The sequence below is a fragment of the Hyla sarda genome, chromosome 1 (genome assembly GCF_029499605.1).
Source record: "Hyla sarda isolate aHylSar1 chromosome 1, aHylSar1.hap1, whole genome shotgun sequence".
In the NCBI taxonomy this organism is placed as follows: Eukaryota; Metazoa; Chordata; class Amphibia; order Anura; family Hylidae; genus Hyla; species Hyla sarda.
Window position 1 is genome coordinate 177,282,179 of NC_079189.1, and position 14,839 is coordinate 177,297,017.

At 41.3% G+C, this 14,839-nt stretch overlaps 1 protein-coding gene across 1 annotated transcript in view; it reads right to left on the reverse strand.

Annotated features, from left to right (window-relative positions):
• The window catches only part of COL25A1 (collagen type XXV alpha 1 chain), a 452,042-nt gene that overhangs the window by 366,902 nt on the left and 70,301 nt on the right, over positions 1-14,839 (reverse strand). The gene's annotated exons all lie outside the window — the stretch shown is intronic.

A 14,839-nucleotide genomic window follows, 5' to 3' on the forward strand; every position in this document is an offset into this window, starting at 1 on the left:
TTATGAGTTCAATATTTGTTTAGTTTGAGCTTAGTATTTGTTTAGTATAGGTTTAGAATTTGTTTATGAGTTCAATATTTGTTTAGTATGAGCTCAGTTTTTGTTTAGTATGAGTTTAGATATATTTTTGAGTTTAAAGGGGTACTCAGGCCCCAAGACATCTAATCCCCTATCCAAAGGATAGGAGATAAGATGTCTGAAGGCGGGGGTCCCGCCACTGGGCAGTACTTACAGGTGGGTGCTTCCGGCAGTACTTACAGGTGGGTGCTGCATGCTAGATTGCGGGGGTCCCCAGCAGCAGGACCCCTGTGATCAGACATCTTATCCCCTATCCTTTGGATAGGGGATAAGATGTCTTGGGGCCAGACTATCCCTTTAATATTTTTTAAGTAGGAGTTTAGTATTTGTTTAGTAAGTTAAGTATTTATTTAGTATGAATCCAAGATTAGTATGAATGAAGATTTTTTTTTTATCTCCATACTCTCTCAACAGGCAGTGTCCTAGAAGACTCTAAGGTCTCCAAATAGATTGTACTAAATAATAATAAAAAATAAAAAACAACAACACTGTAAGAGATATAGTAATGGGACCAGGGTCTCTGTCCCTACTTTAGGCTGCCTTCAGATATAGCAACACAAACCTGGTGACAAGGTCCCTTTAACCCCTTAACGAGGCAGGGCGTAAATGAACGTTCTGGTGACGTGGTACTTAACGCACCAGGACGTACATTTACGTCCTGAGCATAACCGCGGGCATCGGAGCAATGCCGGCATCATGCGCGGCAGGTCCCGGCTGTGGATCGCAGCCAGGGACCCGCCGGTAATGGCTTACACCCGCGATCCCGCGGATGTCCGCCATTAACCCCTCAGATGCCGTGATCAATACAGATCACGGCATCTGCAGCATCGTGATCACTTAACAGGATGATCGGATCGCCCGCAGCGCTGCCGTGGCGATCCGATCATCCTGCACGGCAGATAGAGGTCCCCTCACCTGGCTCCGCTGCCTTCCAGGAGTCTTCTGCTCTGATCTGCCTTCCCGCAGACTAGAGCAGAAGATCACCGATAACCCTGATCAGTGCTATGTCCTATACATCGCACTGAACAGGATTAGCAATCGAGTGATTGCTTTAAATAGTCCCCTATGGGGACTATTAAAGTGTAAAAATAAAAGTAAAAAAAATAAAGTAAAAAAAATGTGAAAAACCCCCTCCCCCAATAAAAACGTAAATTGTCCCATTTTCCCTATTTTACCCCCAAACAGTGTAAAAAAATTATTTTATATACATATTTGGTATTGCCGCGTGCGTAAATATCCCAACTATTAAAATAAAATGTAAATTATCCTGTACGGTCAACGGCGTGAACGTAAAAAAAAAAGTCCAAAATAGCTGCTTTTTTATAACATTTTATTCCCAAAAAAAATTAATAAAAAATGTAATAAAAGTTTTGTATAAGCAAATATGGTATTAATAAAAAGAACAGATTACGGCGCAAAAAATGAGCCCTCATACCACCGCTTATATGGAAAAATGAAAAAATTATAGGCCTTCAAAATAGGGGGATTTTAAACGTACTAATTTGGTTAAAAAGTTTGCGATTTTTTTTTAAGCGCAACAGTAATAGAAAAGTGTATAATCATGGGTATCATTTTAATCATATTTACCCAGAGAATAAAAAACACATGTCATTTTTACCATAAATTGTACGGCGTGAAAACGAAACCTTCCAAAATTTGCAAAATTGCAGTTTTCTTTTTAATTTCCCCACACAAATAGTATTTTTTGGGTTGCACCATACATTTTATGATAAAGTGAGTGATGGCATTACAACGGACATTACAACGCGCAAAAAACAAGCCCTCATACTAGTCCGTGGATGAAAATATAAAAGAGTTATGATTTTTTGAAGGGGAGGAGGAAAAACAAAAACTTAAAAATAAAATTGTCTGACTCCTTAAGGTCCAAATGGGCTGAGTCCTTAAGGGGTTAAAGTCTTAAGTTGGAACAAGTCATAACAACAAAGGAAAAACCTCACATATGAAAAGTAAAATAATGCAACGAAGAGTTTGACAATCATTTCACCGGTTTATGCCCTTGTGAAAAGTCAAGTCGGCAAGAAATTCGTTTTTCTCCTAACCAGGAATATATTGCTGTTTCTGACTGCAGAGGCAATGAAGACTGAAATGAGCAAGAGGGCATCTATGCAGTGCTGATATAATGTCATGTACAAGAGCATATGATAATGGTTTATTCTTACTTGTATATCTCTGAATACACAACATTTTTACTCTTTTTTTTATGTTTTAACTCAAGCATGTTTACTTACATTCTTGATTTTCCTTTTATCACGGCAGCCTTTATCAGTACCAAGCTGAGGAACACTGGGCACAGCAGAGGAAATAAAGTCTGATAGGCCAACTATCATAAACTGCTGTTATTGCTGCACACACTGGTTATATGAGCAATAAGCACAATAACATTGCTAAACCTCAGCATCAAATAGCATGCTGTATTCTCAGTTATAGCCACGGTTCCTAAATTCCTACATGGTCCATAAAAACAGTTTTTTCTTTCTATTGTCCTTTCATTCAAGGAGCTTGTGCAGGTTAGTGACTGTACATTTGATCATTTTAGAGTTTAAGCTTTTCTGAAGAGATAGGTTTTTAAGTTGCTTTTAAAGGTTTAGATGCTGGGCGGGGGGGGGGGGGGGTAATAGTGAGTTCCAAAATATAGGGGCAGCACAGGAGAAATCTTGGAGATGTTTGTTTGAGGAGCAGGCAAGAGGAAAGTATAGAGAGAGGTCACATAAGTATTGGAGATTGCATGGGTGGAGGCGTCAGGAGATTTGGGCAGATATATATATGGAGGAGACAGGTTGTGGACAGCATTGAATGTCATTGTTATTAATTTTAACTTATTTTGCGGGGCAATAGATAGTCAGTGATGGGACTGGCAGGGGGAGGCTGATAAGAAATAAAGGGAGAGGTGGATTATTTGGGGAGCATATATCTGTTATATCCTTTGTGATTCATTATGCTTATCAGTTTTCTATGACTTTTGGATATGCTGTCTACAAAAAAGATGGCAACCTGGGTTACAGATAAGGTCATCATCACCACTGCTGGCCCGCAATATTATGTCAGATCCTGGGCTCACAAAATGATACTTTGGTGGTACAGTGTAATTGCATCATGCTATATACCGTAAAATCTCCCTTAGCAGACACCTCCCAATAGGGGACACCTCCCAATAGCGGACAGTTTTTTATTCCCCGGCAGAGTCCCATAAGACTTAATTTATTTGCACCCTACCAAATAGGGGACACTCCCGAGAGCGGACGCGTACACACCATATAGGGGACAAAACACTCATAATAGGGGATAAAACCCTCTCAATATGGGACAAGACACACCCAAAAGGGGACAAAACACTCTCAAAAGGGGACAACCAGGCTTATGTGCTGGCCCTACTTTGTACACAGGGCCACCATCAGGGGGTCAGGGGTGTACAGCCAATATCCCAGTAAGGGGCCCGGGCTCCCAGGACGCCTGCTTCTGTATGTCCGCTGCCAACATCATTCACCCCCCCCCCCCCCAATTAGCACAGGGCACTGCAGGAATAAAGTGGAACAGGGGTTCAAGGGGTAATGGCATTGGAAGCTTGGAATAGAATGGCATGGGGGGATGAAATGGTACAGGGGGTGATACGGGATGATTAAACGACACTGGGAGATTCTACTGTAATATTGCTTATTATTGTGTTGTATAGGTAAATACACTCTGGAGTGAGTACAGTACAGTATTCCATCCTTAAGAAAGATTTTTGAGCCTTTTATCCCAATAGGGGACATCTCTCAATAACGGACAGATTTTTCCCTGTGAGTGTCCGCTATTGGAAGATTGTACTATAAATCGTTAAAATAAAACTCTATCTTCGGCCACTGACACTTAAATCATGATATAAGTAAAAAGCATTACCATAAATTTTCTGATACAAATCTATTATTATTCATGATTTTACTTTTAAAAGTGGGAACAATTTAGAAAAGCACCTACAATGAGTTCAAATTGAAGAGTCAATTCTCTCACATGTAAAATACATTTGAGCTATCTCTGGGAAAATGAATGGCATATACTATTCCATAAAGGTAAGTAAAAGAAAATATATAAACTCAATAACATTGGCTGATTGTGATTTACATGTGTACACGCCTTTTTACATTGAGCTATACTGTTATATTTATTACTAATTATACCTATTCTACCCAACTGAGGCTAAAAGTTTCACAGAAGTGCAGTAAGTAATTGTCTTGATTTCAGGAAGCGGCTGCAGCAAACATTCCTATGGGAGATGCTAAAAACCACAATCCAATTATGAAGAGATATGAATTCCTCAGCAGATGTAGATTAAATGAGTTAGAACATCGTATTTATCAGATTTCCAATCTAAGTAGACTTCTCTTGCACAACCCTGATTATTTAGAAGTAATGAAAACATTGAGTATTATAGTATCAGAACAACAGAATATATTATAATATATTATGTAAATATACAATATTTTATGTAAAATATATTTTATTATGGTATAATTTAGGATGAAAACTGAAAAAAATACTCTCAGTTGCGACACTGTGTCGTTGCACCTAAAAAGCAACTTATTGTTGGACACCTGTCAATTATAAAGAGGAATGGAAAGAAATCCACTCATATGATATCATTGAGCAGAGTACATTGAAGAACATAATCCTCTAGACTTTCTCAGCTACTGCCCATAACCCCACCCATACTTGCTATAGGCAATAATTAGTAGAAAGAACTGTCTATACCATATTATGTAATCTCTGGTATGGAGGTCTCTGGTCCTGGAAAACATATAGTCAAATAGGTGAGACAATAAATACATGTGTAAGCTACTCAAACCCAGCACCACTCTGCAGGTTAGACGATATAGTATGTTTTACTGTTTAACCCCCAATCTTCCTGGCTCAACAAATTAGTTCTACTGTATTGTTAAATGACAAGTGCTCTTCCATTTTATAACTTGGCACTGAAACCTCTGCCAATAGTTCTTCTTTCTATTATGAGTACCGTAATAATAATATATATTTTTTTTATCAATATCAGTCATAAAGGAAGTACAAAAAAAACACAAAAAAAAAAAAACAATAATGTGAGTATGGGAAGAGAAAATAAAAGGGGAGTAAAGAACAATTGAAGAATCTCCTATAAAGTCTACAATGTGAAGAGGAAAATAGTTCTTGAACTTTTGAACAAGATGTTCTAGCATTTGAAAAGCTTTTCCTAAATAATAAAGGTTCCTTGGAAAACCTCCACTTTTAACCCACTCTACCTTATAACAAAAATCACTCACAAAGGCTATGCAGGCAACTTCAGTACTCCTTGTGACATTCAGGAAGTAATTCCAAAAAACATTCATAATCAGTACATAATCATGATCATGTACATATAAATAGTATCGAAGTATACTTAAAATAGTTAGCTTCCGACCCCTATAAAACTTAAATTTTTCCATAAACCAGGTTGTTTGAGGGCTTATTTTCTGCACCATGATTTGTAGCATTTATTGGTAACATTTTTATTTTTTGGGACTATTTGATGGCTTTTTATACATTTTTTCTACTATACAAAGTTAACTTTTGGTTACATATTTAATTAGAAGGGGGGGGGGTGAGTCAAACTTTTATTAGGGGAGGGTCTTATTCAAATTTTTTATTGTTTTTACAATGTTTTCACTATTTTTTTTTGTCCCATAGGGAACTATTACATACAATCTTTTAGTTGCAAACACTGAACAATGCTGTGCAATAGCTAATCAGTGTTATTGGTGCTCCACTTATACTGGCTGCCTAAGCTGCCTGTCTACTTGGAGCACCAATCCGATAACACAGATGCAGGTATGGATCCTCCAGTCATCGTTCCTGCTTTTTGGAACCCCCTCCCTCCCCCCCCCCCCCCCCCATTTAGCTGCGGAGGTCCAGATCATCCAACGCAATTTTACCACTTTAAGATGCCACAATCAACTTTGATTGTGGCATCTAAAGGTTTATTCATCAGCCTGGTCGATTATATCAAGCATTAGCTGTGGGTCTTGGCTGCTGCTAACAGCCGTGACTTGGCTGTTTTACTACCTATTTTATAAAATGTTTCTGAAATCTTGCAGTTTTCAGTCTGGTCAGTAAGCCTAAAACTAAGTTGAGACTTCCATACCAAAATGTATGAAAGTTATGTAAGAAATGTTGTATGTTTTTTCACCATACTCAACTCAGTACTCAATTCCTGACTAACTTTCTGACTAGCTTCCACATGAAGTCTGGAGGGGCCAGGCCCAAGTCTAACTCCCCCCCCCCCCCCCCCCCCGGAAGACCCCTGCAGTGTTAGTAGGTGGGTTAAGCCGTGTTTACTTTACGATTCTTGCCTCCAAAGGCAAAATCTAAAAAACTGTCTGCCGACGTATCTATGCTCAGATTGGTATGGGTCTTATTCAATTCAATGACCAGAACATAGTCAGCTAGTGATTAAGTTTGGGTCATTTTCCAAGAGCATTCAAATTTTGGCTTAGAGTAAAAAGTGGGGTTTGCTATACTTCAAAACTTGGATACGTTCAGGTAATTGAATTGAATGAGACAAGTGAAATTTTGTCAATTTATCCATGTTTCAGAGGCATGAATTGTAATGTGAATGAGGCCTTTTTACTTTTGTAGCAGACCAGAGGGACACTACATGAAGGCTGTAGTTTCCCACCCATTTTTGTACAGTCACTATGTAATAGACAACATTTCTGGTTAAAACCAGAAAACCATAGCCTCTGTACAATAAGTGTAGCTCCCAATTGTCAGAATAGTTTGTTCTGTTATTGCCCTCACAGTTCCACTCAGTGATTTTTTTTTATAAGGTCGGTCATTTTCATTTTAAGGTTGATTTTACTATTTACAAGTACATGGCACAGAAACCTTGAGGCACCTGCAAACAGAGAGTCATTCATCAATCCGCAAGAAATCCTATTGTTCTCTTCTTTATTATTCCTATTTATCATACTTTCATCACTTGCTGCCATGGCACACTTCTGTGTTGCATTACCGGCCATCACAAATCCTTCTGCACTGGCTTCATAGCCATCAAACAGGCTGTGATTTATTCTGCTGCAGACCTGTATTTCACGCTGTCCTCCACCACACAAGCCCTTTTTTTCCCCTCAAAGTTTTAAACCACTTTGGTAAACAAACATCAATTCTGCAAAATTGCTTTAGAGAGTGAATACACGCCTTTTGTGCAGGGAGCACTACTCTAAGTATACACATTTTACCTGAATTTAGATATTATAAACTCTATCAGACGATGCACACTGTTATTTTGGCTTTGTGATCTGGATACCAGGGACAGTTCAGTAGGTTATTTACAATTTAGAAGATGCACTGATCAGCCATAAGATTAAAACCATCGACAGGTGAAATGAATAATATTGTGTGACATATATGAAACCTATAACTGACCTTTCCTGTCTTTTAGTTTAATGCTAAAATATCTATATTTATAAATAGTTTATGGTAATGTGGTAGCTTGGGGGGGTGTGGGTAGGTAGTGTGTAGCTGTGCAGTGATGAAGGGGTATTGGATTAACCCTTAACTGTTGTGATGCCAGGGTGCGGGTTCCTCTCTGTATATATGTTCAACCGCCACCCATCCCAGGAACAATAGGGAGGAATAAAGAATTGTCCACAACCGGAATCTTTGTAAACTGAAGATAACGTTACCGCAGATTTTATGCAGGTTAAACGTAGGAACAGTCTTTACAGAGGACCAGACTTTAGGTTCCTCACAGGTTTGGTTGGGACCTTGTAGGGAATAAGCTTGAAATAATTGCTTTACGCTGTTCCACTGGATATAGGGGAATTGTTTAGGTCCAGCAGTCACGTAGGATTAGGATTGAGTTAGATTGAACTAACGATTTTGTATTCGGCTGAAGTTAGCAGGCTTCAGGCCTAAATTCTCTTGCAGAATTGTACAGAGTGATGCTTTCTCTAGAGATGATCAGGAAACAAGAGAGTTGCTGCTTGCTTTGCAGCCAGGAAACAAAAGAGCGATCATTGAGTAACAGCGCCCTTATATCTAAAGGGGCGGGCTTCAAACTTATTGGTCCCCCAGACCTGTCAGTCCTAATACAAAGCATTGTGGTACAATATGTGACATGAGCATATGACCCGAAAGGTCCTTAACCTTAGCAGAACGATATCATTATTAATCACGTGACCTAAGGTCCTGGAAGCAATATTTACATTATATATATTAAACACATAAAATTAAAGAAGGAAGAGGTGACTAGGGGTTATCCCACTAAGAGCATCCTATCAGTACAGAGAAACTCTGACTTTGGGGACTTATACCACAAGGTACAGTACGTGTACAGTACCGGGACACCACAGTAAAGCTGTAGTGGCTGGCCAGTTGCTCACATATAGAGACAATATGCCTCTATAGAAAAATCCATACAATGATCAGCTGCAGGGCTATACAACTTTAATGACTTACACTCTTTAATGACTTAACTATCTTTGCTATCTGTTGATTGCAGATTTCCCATTGTATCTGTTCCCCTGCTTCCTGCTTGTAAGAATTGAAGAGAAGAAACCTATCAAGACAAACTGGGAGACACTAAAGCTGTATGACATACAATATACAGGATATTCTGCAGTATGAGCTATTCTACATCACTGATCACTTCACTTACTTGTCATGATCACAACATGTAGGAAAGGGAAGACGTGCACAATAACTTTTCGTAAAGCCACTTTCCCTGTCTAAATCACAACTTGGAGATGGTCCATACACTGCGCTATTGGGGGGTCAGAGTCAAAATAACAAACAAACTGTACAAGGTCGGGGTACACGTCAAGAACACGAAGGGTTAACACAATAACCAACAAACAGGACTAAGGACAAAATACACATCAGGAATTCTAAATAGCAATAAAACAGAAATATCAAGGCAAGATGTAAGCATTCTGACAAGCAATTCAGGAACCAGAAGCAAGTTAAAAGGTAGATATGATAAAATGAACAAGACTGGAAAACAGGTTAAATATAGGATATGCAGGGGATGAACAGGTTAACTAATGGTCAGACAATAGAGATTAGCAAAGTTTTGAAAAATTTGATTCGGCCGATTCGCACGCATTTTTCGAAAAGATTCGGTTCACTCCGAATTTATTTGTGGCGAATCTATATTAAAACGGCTATTTCTGGACATCAGAGAGACTCAATAGGGGTATAGAACATTTTGTTTTGTTCTAACACGCATATGGAGTGTGCTGGGGTAGTGAAATAAAACTGTTATTCAGTATGACATGCAGATTACAGGCATCCCTTTTAGAATCATTGCCACAGAGCAGCACAATCACAGTTCCTGGAGTTGGCATCAGTATGAGGAGACCATATAGTGGCTGAATGACACAGCCTGGAGCTGGCAGCAGCATGAGTAGACACTAGGGTTTCACAATCCCTAAGTTTAAAAGATGAATTTTGAAATGTAAATTGAAAATTTCTGGTAGCTAGTGCTACCATAAAATTTTTTAGGCCCAGAAGCATCAGGGGTGGTTGGAAATCCTGGCTGATCCATGCCTGATTCATCTTCACAAAGATCAGTCTCTCCACATTTTTTGTGGACATACAAGTTCTCCTTGGGGTGACTATGGCCCCTGCCGCAGTAAACACCCGCTCTGATGGCACACTTCTGGCCGGGCAGGACAGCTTTGCCAGGGCAAACTCTGCTAGTTGCGGCCAAAAATCAAGTTTGGCTGCCCAGAAGTCAAGCGGATCTTCAATGTTTGTTGGCATGGCCATGTCAAGGTATGCCACCACTTGCTGGTTCAGGTCCTACTCCAGGTGTACATGTTGATGATGAGTTGCTTCACTATGTGGGTGAAGAAAGCTACTCATCAGCGACTGTAGACTCAGGCTGCTGCTGATATAGCTGGTACTACTCCTGCCAACCCACCTCTCCCCAGCAGCCAAGGCAATGGAAGAAGAGCGCAGGGGGCCCCCCTGATTCAGACCTGCGAGAGGATGGACAATGGCACCAATGGGCATCGGCCAACTGACTACATACAATGACTCTGTAGAAGGTCACTTTGTCCTCCCTCTTCTGTTCCTCCTCTCCTATCAGATTACTAGAAAAGCCGCCCATTTGGCAAAACCTAAACTGTGCTCCACTGTACCCTTTCTCCTCCAGTTCAGCCCCCATAGAGCTCATGTGGCCGTGAGATGTAGGCGCCACATCTCCAGTGCCCTGACCAGCTATGGTTTCCAACACGTATTGTAAGAAATGAAGCAGTGGAATGATGTTGTTCATCCCGTAATCCTGGCGACTTACAAATAATGTGGCTTCCTCAAGGGGCCTGAGCAAACGGCAGGAGTCACGTATGAGCTGCCACTGGTTGACATTGAAGTTACACAGGGGAGTACCCCTATCCGCTTGGATCATCAAGAAATCAGTGATGGCTTTTCTCTACTCATACAGTCGGTCCAACATATGGAGGGTGGAATTCCAATGTGTGGCAACGTCACAAATCAGACTATGTTGGGGGATACCGTTCTGATGCTGCAGCTCAAGGAGGGTGTGCTTTGCGGTGTACAAGTGGCAAATGTGCATGCAAAGTTAACTTCCCATTGTTAGAATGTCTTGCAAATGGGGGGAACACTTCAGGAACTGCTTCACAACCAGATTGAACATGTGTGCCAAACAGGGCACATGGCTCAGCCTTCCCAGTCGCAGCTCATGCAAGATGTTTTTCCCGTTGTCAGTCACCATGGTTCCCATTTCCAGTTTTCGTGGAGTAAGCCATGCTCTGATTTCTTTACAAATTACTTTTAGCAGTTCCTCCCCTGTGTGACTCCATTTCCCAAGGCAAACCATGTGAAGAACAGTGTGACACCGCCATGCCCTGCACACATGGTATGCTGAGGGGCAACGGAGACTTGTCTGGACAGTGGAGGCTGAGGACACGGTGGAGGATGAGGGGGCGGAGTCGCACACTGTCACAGGACCAACGGCTTGAGAGCGTGGAAAAGGAAGCGGTGTGACCTGTCCAAGTTGGTGTTGTGGCTGTACAGGAACCACATTCACCCAGTGAGCCATAAAGGACATGTATTGTCCCTGACCATAGTTAAAGCTCCAGACGTCGGTGCTGCCATGCACTTTGGTACATACCGACAGGCTCAAGGACTGGCCCACCTTCTGTTCCCCAAAATTGTGCAGGGCTGGTACTGCCTTCTTCACAAAGAAATGACAGCTTGGCACTCTCCACCTCGGCTCGGCACAAGCCATCAGTTCTCTGGAAGGTGCAGAGTCCACCACTTGAAAAGGGAGGGACTGCAGCACCAGCAACTTAGACAGGAGCACATTCAGCTTCTGCGATATTGGATGAGTGGGCGCATACTGTTGTTTCTTGGACATGGCTTCGCCAATGGATTGTTGAAGGAACGGCTGACTAAAAGTAGGAGGATCAGGAGCATCTGGAGTAACAGAAGGAGGGAATGACATAAAGCTCCCTTTGGCTTAGGTGGTGGAGCCTTGGCTGGCTGAAAGAGGGAGCGGCGTGCCACTGGGTGATGCAGCAGGCTGGAACACTACATCGAAGCCAAGGTTCTCCCAGGCTGCTTAATGGTGGCGACGCATATGTTGATGCAGGGCCGTGGTGCCAACATTGCCTTGCTTCACCTTCTGCTGACATATCTTGCATGTGGCTATGTAAACCTCTTCCGGATGCTTGATGAAAAACTGCCACACCACCGAGTAGCTGATTTTCTCACCAACAGTCCGCAGTAATTGACTGCTACTGCTACCGTCTCCAGGAACCCTCTCCACTACCTCCTGGGAAGGTAGGCTGCCGCGAAGCAGGTGGTCTCCCCGGGTACGTTTGGCTCCAGAATTTCACTGATGTCCTCCTCAGGTTCCTCAGCAATGTCTGCTTTAGGACCCTGAACCCTGGCAACACTGTCTCCCACGTCACTCTCATCATCACTACTTGCCAGCCTACTGGGGGAAGCGGCAGATGTCTCCTCCACTTCTTGGCTGGGCAGTAGCTGCTGACTATCCTCTATTAGATCGTCCTCACTGCATAGTGGAGCTGAACCCACAACATAAGATACTTCTTTAGGGGAGGGAACAGCATAGGACAGAGGCAATGGGAGGACAGGGACTGCTCCTGGGCCATGCCAACTGAGTGTTGTGTGTGAGGAACCCACCGACTGTTAACTGGGGGTATCAGATGTCACTTGTGATGAAGTGGATGACCGTGTTAACCAATCGATAACAGCAGATGGGTTGCTGGTCGAGACACGACCGCTAGCTGACACCAGGAGCTCAGGCCTTTCACTGCGACTCCTGCTACCACTTGCCCCTAGTCTGTTGTGACCTCTGCTTGATGAATTTAGGCCTCTGCCACTCCTCTGTGCATGTCCTGATACTTCTCTGCCTGACATACTTATACTGCGTATATGAGGGGAGTACAATACGCTTAAAACAGTATTTGTCTAGAACATCAGAAGGTATATACTTTTGACTGTCCTTTCACAGCATCTAGGCCCTTGACAGATTAACAAGTACAAAATAGTACACTACTTAGATGTGTGTATGCACTTATGAGGGCAGCAAAATGCGGTACAGTACGCTTAAAATTTTTTATTTTAGTTAAACACCAGCCGGTGATTACTTTGGCTTGGAATTTCCCTGTATCTAGGCCCTTGACAGATTGACAAGTACAAAATAGTACACTACTTAGATGTAGGTATGTGGTATGCACTTATGAGGGCAGAAAAATGCACTACAGTACACTTAACCCTTGTGGACTGAGCCCATTTTGACCCTAAGGACCAGAGCATTTTTTGCAATTCTTACCATTGTCACTTTAAGCATTAATAACTCTGAGATGCTTATACTTATGTATTTAATTTCGAGATAGTTTTTTGTGACATATTCTGCTTTATGTTAGTGGTAAATTTTTGTCGATACTTGCATCATTTCTTGGTGAAAAATTTAAAAATTTCCAGAAAAATTTAAAAATTTTGCATTTTTATAACTTTGAAGCTCTCTGCTTGTAAGGAAAATAGACATACCAAATAAATTATATATTGATTCACATACACAATATGTCTACTTTATGTTTGCATCATAAAGTTGACATGTTTTTACTATTTGAAGACATCAGAGGGCTTCAAAGTATAGCAGCAAGTTTCAAATTTTTCAAGTAAATTTCAAAATCTGAAATTTTCAGGGACCAGTTCAGTTTTGAAGGTCTTTATGTTAGAAATACCCCATAATGGACTCCATTATGAAAACTGCACCCCTCACCGTATTCAAAATGACATTCAGAAAGTTTGTTAACCCTTTAGGTGTTTCACAGGAATAGCAGCAAAGTGGAGGCAAAAATTCAAAATCTTCATTTTTTACACTAACATGTTCTTGTAGACCCATATTTTTTATTTTTACAAGGGGTAAAAGGAGAAAAAGCCCACCAAAATATGTAACCCAATTTCTCTTGAGTAAGGAAATATCTCATATGTGGATGTAAATTGACCTGCGGGTGCACTAAAGGGCTCAGAAGAGAAGAAGCGACAATCGGATTTTGGAGAGCAGAACAGCGAAAAACACTCCACATGGTATACTATTTGGGAAACTGCACCCCTCAAGGAACAAAAAAAGTGGTAAAGTGAGCCTTAACACCCCACAGGTGTTTGCCAAATTTTCAATAAAGTTGGACATGAACATGGAAAAAAAAAATTTTCACTAAAATGCTGTTACCCCAAATTTTTCATTTTCACAAGGGGTAATAGGTGAAAATGTCCCCCAAAATTTGAAACTCCATTTCTCTTGAGTAAGGAAATATATCATATGTGAATGTAAAGTGATCTTCGAGTGTACTAGAGGGTTCAAAAGGGAAGGAGCAATATTGGGCTTTTGGAAATCTAATTTTGCTGAAGTGGTTTTTGGGGGACATGTCTCATTTAGGAAGCCCCTATGGTGCCAGAACAGCGAAAAACACCCCACATGGCACACTATTTGGGAAACTACACCCCTCAAGGAACGTAACAAGGGGTGCAGTGAGCTTTTACACCCCACTGGCGTTTGACAGATCTTTGTAACAGTGGGCTGTGCACATGAAAAATTAAATTTTTTATTTTCACGGACCACTGTTTCAAAAATCTGTGAGTCACTTGTGAGGTGTTAAGGCTCACTATACCCCTTGTTATGTTCCGTGAGCAGTGTAGTTTCCAAAATGGGGTCACATGTGGGTATTTATTTTTTTGCGTTTATGTCAGAACCGCTGTAACCAGCAGCCACCCCTGTGCAAATCACCAGTTTAGGCCTCAAATGTACATAGTGCGCTCTCACTCCTGAGCCATGTTGTGCACCCGCAGAGAATTTTACACCCACATATGGGGTATTTCCATACTTGGGATGAAATTGTATTACAAATTTTGGGGGTCTTTATTTCCTTTTACCTCTTATTAAAATGAAAAGTATGGGGCAACACCAGCATGTTAGTGTAAAAAAGAAAACATTTTTACACTAACATGCTGGTGTAGACCCCAACTTTTCCTTTTCATAAGGGGTAAAGGGATGAAAAAGCCCCCCAAAATTTGTAGCGCAATTTCTACCGGGTACGGAGATACCCCATGTGTGGCCCTAAACTGTTGCCTTGAAATATGACAGGGCTCTTAAATGAGAGAGCGCCATGCACATTTGAGGCATAAATTAGGGATTTTCATAGGGGTGTATCCGGATGCAAGCGTTACACTTGTCTCCTCCACCTTAAATACTGTA